This window comes from Mercenaria mercenaria, chromosome 11, assembly GCF_021730395.1.
Source record: "Mercenaria mercenaria strain notata chromosome 11, MADL_Memer_1, whole genome shotgun sequence".
In the NCBI taxonomy this organism is placed as follows: Eukaryota; Metazoa; Mollusca; class Bivalvia; order Venerida; family Veneridae; genus Mercenaria; species Mercenaria mercenaria.
Genome location: NC_069371.1, coordinates 57,614,836 through 57,627,731, shown reverse-complemented (window position 1 = coordinate 57,627,731; position 12,896 = coordinate 57,614,836). Strand labels below are relative to the sequence as shown.

The 12,896-nt window shown below is 36.9% G+C and overlaps 1 long non-coding RNA gene across 1 annotated transcript in view; it reads left to right on the top strand.

The window, feature by feature from the left end:
* Positions 1 to 12,589, top strand: part of LOC128546600 (uncharacterized) — an 83,630-nt gene extending 71,041 nt beyond the window's left edge. Inside the window, exon 3 of the long non-coding RNA XR_008366058.1 lies at positions 12,277 to 12,589. This is a non-coding gene — a long non-coding RNA (uncharacterized LOC128546600). The remainder of the gene's footprint in view (positions 1 to 12,276) is intronic.
* Positions 12,590 to 12,896: the final 307 nt, after the last annotated feature.

The following is a 12,896-nucleotide window of genomic DNA, read 5'->3' as shown; positions in this document are numbered from 1 at the left end:
GTTTCCGCTCACATACGAGAAAAAATATGTATTTATTTCGCTCAGTGTGACAGGACACTTTATTTTTTTCTTTGTATTTTTAGCTCGACTATTCGGGAATTGGGGTGCAGTTCTACTCGCCCCGGCTTCGGCGTTGGCTTTCTTGGTTAAAAGTCTTAAGGCAACCTTTTTTCGTCACATCTTTTTTACTTTTGCTTATTCCTTACTGTAACTTCGCATAAACATTGTACAGCATAGAAACAAAGCCTTTTTCTGCAGGGTCCCTGTGTCCATTATACCCAAGGTCAATGTCACTCAAGGTATTGTACTTAGTGTTTGAAATTACTTTTTGAATTTAAGCTCCGCCTACAGACACACGCACTGTCTGCCTGGTTGCTTTGTACAGTCAAAGTGTGCAATGAAAATGAGTCCCGCTCATCTATCTTTCAAGACGGTGGTCAATAATTATGAATGAAAACGAAACGAAAAAGAACCGGGTGTTAGCTTCGATCTGCTTGATTTTGAATGATATCAGCGATGCTTTAGAGCCGAATATTAAAATAAGCAGAAATTACCAGTTACCGTGCCAACGGCAACTGTTTTTTTTTTTCTGTGAGAGATGATAAAGTTCCCGTTGTAAAGTCCGAACAAGTCTCTGAGATGCCGAAAATTGATCAAACACTGAGTTGTGCCACGTAACGATTAAATGAATTATGCGCTAGTGATTTATGTGTAACGAATCTAGTCATTATTGCAAAAATCAGTTTCAAACACTATGCAGGTTAGAATTTATTAGTACGCACTTACCAAATTGAGTTAGGCGCACAGCTGCGCCGTGCTAGACCAATTTATTTTGATAAATGCTTACTAATAAACACAAACGAAAAGTGGAATCGAAACTGCAGTAATGGCATTTAAACTGGTCCATGACTGTTACGAAAACGAAAGAAGTTATAACTATTATATTTTAACTTTTGGTTATCATAAAACAAAGTCAAAACATTGAAATATAAGAATGAAAAGAAGTTTTGAATAGGCGTACAGTTTTTCGACTAAGCGTTCAGTCCGGATTTTAAAAATTGCGATTAGTGGGTCAGTAATATATCGAATAGTGGGACAGTGTAATCGGCACATATGTCTCTGAAAAACACATTTTCCTAAAAGCGTATTCGTTACCATAGAGTCATGCTGGTATTTATCGACGCGTAAGATATTTATCTATGAATTAGCAAAGGTTTCAATTCTTTGCAAAAGCTTGAGATACATGTATTTCAAAGAATTGACAGCTTCATTACAAAATCGAACAAATACCCACACGTGATTTGACTTGAAATTAAGTATATTAAGAGTTTTAACAGGCGTGTTTGGTATCCACGTAAACAGTAATTCCATATCGATACGTAAAATAAAAAATACACTTACTTCGTGCTATATTAACGAAATAAACAATGAAAATCCAAGCCATCCGCGACAGCAAAAAATTGTGTTTTGATTTCTGAACGCCTAGTTTTTGGCGACTTCCGGTTGGGCGTACAGAGAGTCTATACACTGTGAGTATGGCCGTATGGGAAACTTTGAAAGTTTCCTTCTCTGAAACAGCTGTCTCTGTTTAAAAATCATTTACTGAACTGATCCTTGTGTGACCCTCTTCCAAAGTCCTTTAGAGTGTTTCTTTTGTTAAAAAAAGAGGCCACCAGGGCCAAGCAGGGCTATTTAGCTCATCTGAATTTTGAAAAAAAATCTTCACTTGATTGTTGGTGTTGGTTTAGTTTTTTGTTTAGGTCCGCCTTTTCTCAAAAACTGTAAGAGCTACAGCTTTAAAACTTTTCACATTGTTTATCATCATTAGATGACTGTGTAGGCCAAGAACTATAACTCTGATATGCATTTATTCAAAATTATGGCTCTTTTCGTACATAGAAAATTGGGTTTCTTGGTTAAAATTTTTGTTTAGGTCCACCTTTTCCCAAAAACTATAAGAGATACAGCTTTGAAACTTTGCATACTTACTTATCTTCGTTAGATGACTATGTAGGCCAAAAGCCATGACTCTTACTTGCATTTTGTCAGAATTATGGCCCTTTTTGTACTTAGAAATTCTTAATGTAACTCATTTCTTACACACTGTCTAGCACTTGCAGAGGAGCGATGGAATCCGTAGGCGATGCTCTTGTTTTCATTTATGGCTATGTAGAGAACTTAGAAAATCTTTTTTCCGAAACTGCTGGCCCATTTCAAAATTATTATGTCTCCTACACTACTGTGTGGTGGGAAACATATTGATTTACCCCTGTGTGTCTGTATGTCTGTCACAAATCTTGTCCGCACTCTAAGACTAAGTCGAAGATTTCTCATGCGATCTTCACCAAACTTGAACAAAATGTGTTTGCCAATAAGTCCTTGGCCAAGTTCGATAACTAGTCAAATCAGCCCAAGCACTTCAGAATTATAGCCGAAGTACAAATAGGCTGCTTACTCCAACACTTACTCCAAAACTATCGAAAGGTATATTTTCTGTGAGTAAACTAAAACAGTATTATAAAGACAGACTTAACTATTCAGATGATTAGGCAGTTGTTGGAGACATGCGCTTTTCTCAAAAGCAGCTCTAGTTTCACAGCAAAATACCTTAAGTGGCCCTCTACTGAATTCCTTCAAAATTTATTTTTCTTTAAAAAAAAGCATGGCTGCCAGGGGATGGGGCTGGTTTGGACTATATAGAAAACTATGAAAATCTCCTGAAACTGCTACTGCTCATTTTAAAAATAATTTCAAAAAATTGATCTTAGGGTGAGCCTCCACTAAATTACTTCAAATCAGTCTGTTTCGTTAAAAAACATGGCTGCCATTAGGGGTGGGACTTATAATTTTTCACGATTTGGCTATATGGAAAAATTCGAAAGTCTTCTCCTGTCAAACCACTGCTCCGATCTTTTGAAATAATTTGACAGTAGACTAGTGCTCCTTGGTTAACCCTGTACCAAATGCTCTTCAAGCCATCCTGTCTATAAATGATGTCTTCTTTGAAGAGTGAAAGTGTTATGGTCGCTTATGCATAGCCTGTACGTTCGAATCCTGCCACAGGCAATAGGGATTTTTTGTTGTAAAATGCTGTGCTCTTTGATTAAGTGTTATGACTAAGAATTGGATTGCTTGGGTCAAAGGTCAAATGTCATTGTTACTAAAAATAGAAAAGATATGGTTTTCTGACAATAACATATTTTATAGGTAGATGTTAATATTTGTACTTGTATCTTGTGCAGCTTGCATCAAGGTTAACAGAAAACCTATTTTCACACAGAAGAATTGAGAAATTGCAACCAGACTTGCAGTATTTTAGGTAACCTTCACAGAGATTGCATTTTGGTTTTCTTTGGTCGTCAAGGTTTACGAAAGTGAAACTAAAAATAGAGGAAAACAATTTTGATTAGTAACATTAGTAAGGAATAAAACTTTACACTAAACTTGAAACTTGGGTATTTTGCAGAGACAAAGGTTCATGCAGTTTCATTTTGGTTTGCTATTGTTACACAATATACTTGAAAATATATGCTTTTTACTGAATGACTTGTATTAGAAATAAAGTACTTTCAGTAAAAACATGTAAGCTGTTTCAGCTAAATAACTTGAATAAGGAGTGACACATAGACGCCAAACAGACATCTATTTTGAAAATATAAGACTTTTTAGTGCTTTTTTCAGGCAGATAACGCTTTTTTAAAGGGATACAAGTTCACCAAATTTGCTTGTTCAGTTTACCTTTTGGAATCATAACTGAGACTCTTTATTGCTGAAGGGATTTTATTGAAACTGCATACAATGATGGTGGACATAATTTGTCAGGTGTCCACTCAGGAGTAATTTCTTATTTAGTAACAATATTTTCTCTTCTATGTCACATTTTACATGAAGCATTTGGAAGTTGAAAGTGGGAAAGGTCACGTCCAACATGTGGCTCTTGTTAAAACTTTTAATGTTTTCCTGTGATCTTTCTTGTCTGCTGACAACTCTTGTTAAATAATCAGAATTGATAGAATAAAAAAAAAAGACTCAGTCATTTAAGTTGTGACCCCCTAAGGGCATTTTATAATAGAAAAATTCAGCTTCAGACATTGTAATGTAACCCTGCATTACTTAATTGACTATACTTCACATAAAGGCTTTAAAAATTGATTACTGTCTGTAACAAAGTCTTACTTCATTTAATATTTATAATCTGACAAAGGTCAGCAATGTAAGGACTACATCACCCATCTCAGTACTTCACAAGACCATGATGTGCTTATGGTGAGCTTTTAGGGTCCCTTGATGGGTGTTGTCCGTCCATCCATTGTCTGGCGGTCCATTATCCACCATTTCTTTAAAGAACATGTTCTCTTAAACCACAGTGCCATTTTCAACCAAACTTCACAGGTTTCTTCCTTGGGTTATCCTCTTTCAGATTCCTTCAAATTTAGGTCATCCATGTAGAATTCTAGTTGCCATGGCAGCCAAAGGAAAAACTTCTAAGTTTCCTCTTCGGAATCTGCTGGCCAGGTTTTGGAGATCTTCTACCATATTCCTCCACATCATTCAGTTTCTTTAATAAACATGATTGCCAGGGGACGGGACTTAGTTTTCCCTATATTGCTGTATGGAAAACTTTGAAATTTCTTCTCTGAAACTTCTGGCCCAATTTCAAAAAACAATTTAACCTGTCTTAAGCAGCCAGCCAGGGGAAACAGACAACTTGTCCACTTAAGTCAGGTGACCGCTGATAGGAGAGGCAGCCAGTATATATATATTTCAGACTTCTGACCAGTGTTCAATCATGACTTTAGCCTTTAGGCCAATTTCTTTTTCGTTTTACTCTTATTATTTTACCAGGATACATTGACTTGCATTTGCCTTTGCAACACGAATGGTCTTCTTAGCAGGCGTGTTTTTTAAAACAAAAATTATCATAAACGATTTTCCAACTTCGAAACAAGCTTGTTTACGATTTTCGCCATCTTGATAAAGGGAAACTACTCTCTGCGCTTACTGTCTACGCTAAAATCTAAGATTGTCGTAATGTTCTGTAAAAGATCGAGTGGTTTATATTTCTTTCAATAATAGTATTTTGATGAAAGAAATATAAAAAAAGATTATAAATATTATGATACTGATTAAAGATCGAGTATTATCTTTAATCAAGATCAAACTGTGAACAACAAAATTGACATGAGGTGACACGCTAATTACCGGTAATTACTGGCCATTTGATCATAACAAAAAGAGGATCACAACTTTGGTTATCAGTTTGAATTGAGAAGCTCATGTCATTTTGTCGTATTTGTGGTAAAGTCATGCGAAACTTAGCAATCACAGTTTCTCAAAATGTCATCATTGCACATCAAATATAAAACTTCTGTTGTCTACCGGTCTTTCGATTAACTTTGGCATCACATGTCTGTCATTGATAGTTGATTTGTCTGTTGCTCTGGACATGGCTTGCAAAAACTGACCGCTGACCGTCTAATGCAGGTTGTTTTTAGGCTTTGGGAGGCAATTTGAGTGACTGCCGAATCCAGGTATAAAATAGAGGAAATTTCTTCAGGGGCGTCTCAAACTGACAGTTAACGTCAGGTGACCGCCGATTCAAGGTGACCGTTTAGGCAAGTTAGACAGTAATTTATCATTAAAAATGTTCCTTGGTGACTCTACTAAGTTTTTCAAATCGTTACAGTTCATAAAAAACATGGCTGAAGGGGGGCATGAGTAGTTTTCCTTATTCCTTGGCTTTATGGGAAACATTGAAAATCTTCTTTTTAGCTCACCTGTAACGTAGTGACAAGGTGAGCTTTTGTGATCGTCCATCCGTCCATCGTCTGTACACAATTTTTTATGAACACATTTTGCAGTTGACTTTAATCAGACTTTGGCATAATATCTTGGTTCCTTTCAAAAAATGGCCAGATCCCATCATGGGTTCTAGAGTTAATTGGAAAAAAAATTTGACTGCCTTTTGCTTAATGTGAAAAGAAATCATTTGAACATGTAAAATATGTGTAAAATATGAAACTGATGTTGCTTGTTGAATCCAGAAGCCCTGTTTTAAAATAATATTCACAGTATTGGTCCTTGTTTCAAAATTGTTCAGTCCAGCTGTAAATGTCAGGTGGAGTAATCTATGGCCATCATGACCCTCTTGTTTTAATCTGTTTATCTCTTGCTTAACCTGCACACTATATAGTACATTAAGTTGGAAGGCATCTTGTTGTTAAGGTACTCAAGTGGGCCATGAAGTTTGACTTTTTCAAGTTTTGACATGCCCTGTTTAGTATGGATCTGAAGAGTGGTGTATTATTTCCTATGCAACATGCAGATAATACATTAGGCCAATATAACAGTCCAAGGTGAACTATTTATGTACATGTGCATGAAAAGAGTGCTATATAAACGTGGTATAATAATAATAATAATTTGAAATCATTAATGTATAGTAATTAACTTTAAAAAGACTTTTCCCTCTGTAGTGTGAACCAACATTTTTGCTTGACTGTTCAGAGTAGGTAGAATTATTGCTGTCACCATACATCTGTTTTAAGGTTGTGATTATGTTATTAGGTTGTTATGTCAGTACTCCTAAATGGTTTGAACTTTGCACACTTGGTCACTGTAATGACTTAACATACAGTGCACAGGTTCAATAACTCTGTTTTGCATTTTAACAATATTATGCCCCTTATCGTAGTTTTAAGCAGTCCTTGGTTAAGTTTTTAGCTCTAAGTGCTCATTGTGAACTCTTATGTTTCTTGGATATCAGATGGTAGTGAGTCAACTAAAATACATTTCTGTGAAATCATTTTAAAATTGCTCCAGCAGGTGCAAAGAAGAAGATTTTCAAACTTTTCCATTTAGCCATAAAGAGAAAACTAGCCCGATTTCCTGGTAGCCACAGTTTTTAGCTCGCCTGGACTTTGTTCAGGGTGAGCTCATAATTTGTATAGATGGTCCATCATCCTGCGTCAACATTTTTATTGTGATCGCTTGATGTCTGGTGTCCGTCGTCTGTCAACATTTAGCTTGTGTATGCAATAGAGGCTGTATTTTTCAATTGATCTTCATGAAGTTTGGTCAGAATGATAATCTTGATGAAATCTAGGCCAAGTTCGAAAATGGATCATCTGGGGTCAATAACTAGGTCACTAGGTCAAATCAAAGAAAAACCTTGTGTATGCGATAGAGGCTGTATTTTTCAATTGATCTTCATGAATATTGGTCAGAATGATTACCCTGATGAAATCTAAGCCTTATTTGAAAATGGGTCATCTGGGATCAAAAACTAGGTCATTAGGTCAAATCAAAGAAAAACCTTTTGTATGCAATAGAGGCTATATTTTTCAACTGGTCTTCATGAAATTTTGTCAGAATTATTACCTTGATGAAATCTAGGCCAAGTTCGAAAATAGGTCATCTGGGGTCAAAAACTAGGTCACTAGGTTAAATCAAAGAAAACCTTGTGTCTGCGATAGAGACTGTATATTTCAATTGATATTCATGAATTTTAGTTAGAATGATTACCTTGATGAAATCTAGGCTAAGTTCAAAAATGGGTCATCTGGGATCAAAAACTAGGTCACTAGGTCAAATCAAAGAAAAACATTGTGTATGTGACAGAGACTGTATTTATGTCTCCCACCACACAGTGGTGTGGGAGACATATTGGTTTACTCCAGTCAGTGTGTGTGTCTGTCTGTCTGTGTGTGTGTCTGTCTGCCACAAAGCTTGTCCGCACTCTAAGTCGAACATTTCTCAGCCAACTTTCACCAAACTTGAACAAAATGTGTTTGACCATAAGACCTCAGCCAAGTTCGATAACTAGCCAAATCTGTCCAGGCATATTGGAGTTATGGCCCTTGAATTACCAAAAATCGGCCTTTTTACCCTTGTCTGCACTCTTAAGTCGAACATTTCTCATCTGATCTTCACCAAACTTGAAAAAAATGTGTTTGACCATGAAACCTAGGCCAAGTTTGATAACTAGCCAAATCGGTCCAGGCATTTGGAGTTACAGCCCTTGAATTACCGAAAAATCAGCCTTTTTACTATTGTCCGCACCCTAAGTCGAACATTTCTCATCTGATCTTCACCAAACTTAAACAAAATGTGTTTGACCATAAGACCTCAGACAAGTTCGATAATGAACCAAATCAGTCCAGACATTTTGGAGTTCTGGCCCTTGAATTGTAGTGAGTAAACAGTATATAAAGACTGACTTGCTATTTAGATGATTAGGCAGTTGTGGGAGACATTCGCTTTTCTCAAAAGCAGCTCTAGTTTTCAATTGATCTTCATGAATTTTAGTCAGAATGATTTCCTTGATGAAATCTAGGCCAAGTTCGAAAATGGGTCATCTGGGATCAAAAACTAGGTGACTAGATCAAATCAAAGAAAAACCTTGTGTATGCGATAGAAGCTGTATTTTTCAATGATCTTCATGAAAATTTGGTCAGAATGGTTGCCTTGATGAAATCTAAGTCGAATTCGAATATGGGTCATCTGGGGTTAAAAAGTAGGTCACTAGGTCAAATCAAAGAAAAACCTTGTTTGTGCGATAGAGGTTGTATTTTTCAGTTGATCTTCATGAAAATTTGGTCAGAATGGTTGCCTCGATGAAATCTAGGTCAAGTTTGAATATGGGTCATCTGGGATCAAAAACTAGGTCACTAGGTCATATCAAAAAATACCTGTTTAAACTCAAGAGACCACATTTTTGGTCCAATACTAATGAAAACTGGCCAGAATACTTGTTTCCATGAAATTACTAGGTCAAACATGTTTACACTGTTATGGTGTGTTTCTCAGGTGAGCGACCTAGGGCCATCTTGGCCCTCTTGTTTCTTAAACATCTTCTTCTCTGAAAGTACTGGTCAGAATTACACCAAACTTGATCAGTGGCATCCTGGCATGGACCACTATCAAGTTTGTTCAAATGGGTCACCATGGCCCCTTCAAAAGACTTCTTCTCATGATGGATCTTCATCAATGTTGGTCAGTAGCATCATTATAAGGTCCTTTCCGAATGTTATACAAATGGGGGCACTCGACTCCTTTCAGGGGCAGCTACAGCTAAAATTAGAAATACCTTTAAACCACTTCTTCTCATGAACTGCTGGATGGATTTTCATCAAACATGGTTTGACACAAATGTTCACCACATCAAGACAATATGCAGAGCGCATGTTTTGGATGGCTTGCTTCAAGGTCAGGATCACACAGGGGTCAAAAGTCATATGAGTGTGTTTCATGGCCACTCTGTAACTCTTTACCTGCTTAAAGGATTGTAAAGACACTTGGCACAAATATTCACCACATCAAGTCGTCATGCAGAGCGCCATGTTCTTGGTGTCTCACTTCAAGGTCAAGGTTACACATAGGGGTCGAAGCTCATCGCTCTCTAACACTTGAACCCCATGAAGGATTTCAAAGATACTTGATGCAAATGTTCACCACATCGAGACGATGTGCAGAGTGCATATTCTGGATGGCTTGCTACAAGGTCATGGTCACACTTATGGGTCAAAGGTCATACCTTTGGGCGTATATTGCTCAGCATTGAGGTTCTCTTGTTTTCAATTGGAGACACTTAAGCTTAAAATAAAAATACCTTTAAAGTACTTCTTCTCGTCAATGGTTTGATGGATCTTCATCGAAATTAAATCGTAGTATCATTATAAGGTCTTTTAACACTTCATTTCAATTGGAGACACTTGGCCATTTAAGCTTTAAATAGAAATACCTTTAAAGTACTTCTTCTAATGAACCGCTTGATGGGTCTTCATCAAGCTTGCTCTGTAACATTATTATAAGGCCCTAGCTTAGCTATACCAAATTTGTTCAAATGGGGGGCATGGTGGGATGCGGGGTGGGGGGTCACTTGGGCACTAGTTAAAGTAGAAATACCTTAGATTTAAATGATTTCATCTGATGGTGCGTGACAGCAAAATATAGAAAAAAAACTTTAAATAACTTTCGTTTTAATGAACAGCTTAAAGAATTTTCACCAAACCTAGTTAGAAGCAAAGTCAAGTGGTTAAGGATATCTTCAGGTGAGTGACTTAGGCCCATATTGGCCTCTTGTTAACTAAACAGAATTACTTGAATGAATTTTGTAGAAGGTCACCAGTGGAACATTTCTGGGAAATTATTTCAAAATCAGGTCAGTGTGTTTTTAGCTCACATGTCACAAAGTGACAGTGTGAGCTTTTGTGATCGCGCAGCGTCCGTCGTCCGTCGTCCGTCCGTCCGTCCGTCCGTGCGTAAACTTTTGCTTGTGACCTCTCTAGAGGTCACATTTTTCATGGGATCTTGATGAAAGTTGGTCAGAATGTTCATCTTAATGATATCTAGGTCAAGTTCGAAACTGGGTCACGTGCTGTCAAAAACTAGGTCAGCAGGTCTAAAAATAGAAAAACCTTGTGACCTCTCTAGAGGCCATATTTTTCACAAGATCTTCATGAAAATTGGTCACAATGTTTACCTTGATGATATCTAGGTCAAGTTCGAAACTGGGTCACGTGCGGTCAAAAACTAGGTCAGTAGGTCAAATAATAGAAAAACCTTGTGACCTCTCTAGAGGCCATATTTTTCATGGGATCTGTATGAAAGTTGGTCTGAATGTTCATCTTGATGATATTTAGGTCAAGTTTGAAACTGGGTCAGCTGCGGTCAAAAACTAGGTCATTAGGTCTAAAAATAGAAAAACCTTGTGACCTCTCTAGAGGTCATACTTTTGAATGGATCTTCATGAAAATTGGTCAGAATGTTCACCTTGATGATATCTAGGTCAGGTTCGAAACTGGGTCACGTGCCTTCAATAACTAGGTCAGTAGGTCAAATAATAAAAAAACCTTGTGACCTCTTTAGAGGCCATATTTTTCATGGGATCTGTATGAAGGTTGGTCTGAATGTTTATCTTGATGATATCTAGGCCAAGTTCGAAACTGGGTCAACTGTGTTCAAAAACTAGGTCAGTAGGTCTAAAAATAGAAAAACCTTGTGACCTCTCTAGAGGCCATATTTTTCAAAGATCTTAATGAAAATTAGTCTGAATGTTCACCTTGATGATATCTAGGTCAAGTTTGAAACTGGGTCATGTGCCTTCAAAAACTAGGTCAGTAGGTCAAATAATAGAAAAACCTTGTGACCTCTCTAGAGGCCATATTTTTCATGGGATCTGTATGAAAGATGGTCTGAATGTTCATCTTGATGATATCTAGGTCAAGTTTGAAACTGGGTCAGCTGCGGTCAAAAACTAGGTCAGTAGGTCTAAAAATAGAAAAACCTTGTGACCTCTCTAGAGGTCATACTTTTGAATGGATCTTCATGAAAATTGGTCAGAATGTTCACCTTGATGATATCTAGGTCAGGTTCGAAACTGGGTCACGTGCCTTCAATAACTAGGTCAGTAGGTCAAATAATAAAAAAACCTTGTGACCTCTTTAGAGGCCATATTTTTCATGGGATCTGTATGAAGGTTGGTCTGAATGTTCATCTTGATGATATCTAGGCCAAGTTCGAAACTGGGTCAACTGTGTTCAAAAACTAGGTCAGTAGGTCTAAAAATAGAAAAACCTTGTGACCTCTCTAGAGGCCATATTTTTCAAAGATCTTCATGAAAATTAGTCTGAATGTTCACCTTGATGATATCTAGGTCAAGTTTGAAACTGGGTCATGTGCCTTCAAAAACTAGGTCAGTAGGTCAAATAATAGAAAAACCTTGTGACCTCTCTAGAGGCCATATTTTTCATGGGATCTGTATGAAAGATGGTCTGAATGTTCATCTTGATGATATCTAGGTCAAGTTTGAAACTGGGTCAGCTGCGGTCAAAAACTAGGTCATTAGGTCTAAAAATAGAAAAACCTTGTGACCTCTCTAGAGGCCATACTTTTGAATGGATCTTCATGAAAATTGGTCAGAATGTTCAACTTGATGACATCTAGATCAAGTTTGAAACTGGGTCACGTGCCATCAATAACTAGGTCAGTAGGTCAAATAATGAAAAAACCTTGTGACCTCTCTGGAGGCCATATTTTTCATGGGATCTGTATGAAGGTTGGTCTGAATGTTCATCTTTATGATATCTAGGTCAGGTTCAAAACTGGGTCACATGAGCTCAAAAACTAGGTCACTATGTCAAATAATAGAAAAAAAACGACGTCATACTCAGTTCAAAACTGGGTCATGTTGGGACAGGTGAGCGATTCAGGACCATCATGGTCCTCTTGTTTTTTATAGATTTTTTAACTTTTTCCTTTCTGTTGCCATCACAGGCAGAATTAAGCACGGATGTGACCTACATTTAAAGAAATCTGAAAGGGGACTACTAAAGGAACATTCCTGTGAAGGTTGGTTGAAACTGACTTAGCAGTTTAAGAGAATTGACTTCCTTTGAAGAAATTGTATCCATGGATCCTAAAAGCACACGGTAAGTACTTTGTGTTCAGGGCAGTTAAAAATTCAAAGATTAAGGATGTGAAAGTATACTGTCCATTAACTGACATATGATAATGCCCTTTACCAGTATTAGGAGTGGCTTGTCTGTTTAAATGCTCTTATCTGTAGGTTATCTGTAGTTCTCATTGAAAAATCTAATACACCTTAACTTTATGAAAAATCTGTGAAACATTTCTTTTTTTACCATTTTAAAACAAATGAGTGAAAAAGAAATGACTTTTAAGATCTGTGTCATAGAAAAGTAGCAGTGTGTGTTACAATAGAACAGATAAAGTTCGAAAAAAAAAAAGATTTTAAACAAAACTTGCTGAACATTTTGCAGTGAAATTTGACACATGTTTTAATTGCACCATTACATGTATTATAGATTTACGTGAAAGCAATTGATTTTGAGCACACATGTAGAAGTACATAATTAACTCTTACGTAACTATTA